This window comes from Mustela nivalis (genome assembly GCF_964662115.1).
Source record: "Mustela nivalis genome assembly, contig: HAP1_SCAFFOLD_235, whole genome shotgun sequence".
In the NCBI taxonomy this organism is placed as follows: Eukaryota; Metazoa; Chordata; class Mammalia; order Carnivora; family Mustelidae; genus Mustela; species Mustela nivalis.
Genome location: NW_028136401.1, coordinates 1,166,866 through 1,169,039, shown reverse-complemented (window position 1 = coordinate 1,169,039; position 2,174 = coordinate 1,166,866).

The following is a 2,174-nucleotide window of genomic DNA, read 5'->3' as shown; positions in this document are numbered from 1 at the left end:
ACTCAGGTTGTCTTTGTGTTAATGTCCCACTTTCCCTTTCTAGAGAAAGAGTAAAGATAATGACCTTCGGTATACCATCCTTAAGGCCAATATTTCTCCAGGAATGGCCAGGTGTTACAATTTCCACTTCAATTTCTAGAGATCTCAAGAAACAGTGAGGCATCTTGGCTATCAATAGCCTTCCGTGGGGTTTGTGATCCTGTGAGTGAGAGGGTCCTTTGTCAGTGTCTTTCCCCTATGAGTCAGTGAAGACTAAGAGACAGAAAGTCTGTTTTCAAGAAAATAAGTTAGGGCATGGATGTATTGTGATGCCTGTCCTAATCTCCTAGTGTTCTGAAACACTAGTCATAAGGGATTAGGGTTCTGTCTACTCGGCTTTAATTTAAACACTTTTACAAAGGCTTCAAGTAGAGTGACATTCTGCATGAGAGCTAACTCTTAAGGAAGAGCCTTGGACAGCACACCTTGTCATCATTAGTTAACTCTATCTGCTGTGGCATTGGGTATACCCATGTTGACCAAATATCTTAATCTGAGAAAGTGGAATGGTCTATATCAATGGCATGCAATGCCCACTCGAGCAGAACTGTGGAATGAGCCACAATGCTCTTGCAATGACTAGTAGATAAAGAAGGTGTGGACCATGTTGACAACACAGTATTCTTTTGCCCTCAGGGACGATGAAACCCTGGTACTTGCATTGACATGAATGCCACATGACTGGGTGATGCAAAATGAAAAAAGCAAGCAGACAAATGGAAATATCATATGACTTCTCTTGCATGGGCCCTAGGAGGAATGCCATGGCCCTTAGAAAGGAAGGGAAACCAGAAGGGGAATAAGTCAGGGAAGGAGACAAACCAGCAGTGACTCAGGACTCTGAGAACCAAGCTGAGGGTTGCAGAAAAGAATGACATGCAAGGAATGAGGGAACTGGTGTTGAGGAGTTGTGGCATATATTAGCATGATCACTAGGTTATATATGGAATGAAAGCATTCATGAATATTCTGTCAAAAACGGATGATGGATGATAGGCTTGCTTCCTCAAATAACAAATAAATTAAAAGAAAAACAATCTGTACCTTTCAAAACCAGATGAAGACAGACAGAGAAAAGGAAAGTAGTGTATTTTAATTATCTTTACATATCTATACATATTTGCATTTAATTCAATCTGCTATCAATCTTTTCATCCAGGACTCTTTTTTATTTTTTTTATTTTATTTATATTATTTTTATCACTTTATATTTGTGTGGTTCAAGACTCCCTGATGACTTCTGCTTTTTCTGATGTACAGTGAGTATTCTGGCTGCTGCTATCAATCCTCCATCAGGCACGTTACATGCAAAGGTTTCCCTTGACTGCCTGGACATGGTCATTTCTTGTTCTTTTACCTCGTCATCAATTGATTTTTCCATCTTTGCATTACATACAGGTCTCTGTCTTCTTCTCAGTATTTGAAAAGCCCATTCTCTTTTTTAGCCTGAGCGTAATATCTTTAAAAGAAGAGATCATGGAGTGCCCAAGGGCTGGCCCTTTTGGGAGTCTCAGGTGGGTGTTTCATGCATACCATCTGCTGTTGTGTTGTTGCTGCCCCTGTCTTTGAAGCCAGTCATATGCAGAGGCTCTTCTGCCTGATGTTCAGAGTGTTTGGAGTCTAGGCTGAATAGGGTGAGGATTAGCTTGGTGGGCTCTGGTGTGCCTGTGAAAAGAAAAATTCAACCAACACAACAGAATGAAGCCTGCAGAATGTTGTGGTCATGAGAGAGCATGTGGGCAGGGCTTTTCTAGTCTTCTATGGGAGAGTCTGTTCCCCTGGGACTAAGCAACTTGGACTGAGGAAGGCTGTCCCCCCAGTGTTCCACAGTTGGAACTTCTTGCTTGCAGGTTAGGCAGGAAATGTCCTCACCGTCCTGTCTTTGGCCAGTAACTCAGTCTTTATGCTCCTGGTGCGAGAACCCAACATTTATTATGCCCCCATCGAGTCATCTCCACGAACCCTGCCTCTCATGGATGCACTGTCAGAACCCACCATTTTCCCACTATGTTTTCTGGCATTGTCTCTGATCATGGTTTCCTGGCTGTCTGCACCTGGTAGTTTGGTGGTGTCCTGTCCAATAGAAACACAATGTGCTATTGAGTCGATGTCTGCCAAGCAGGCTGATCTGAAAT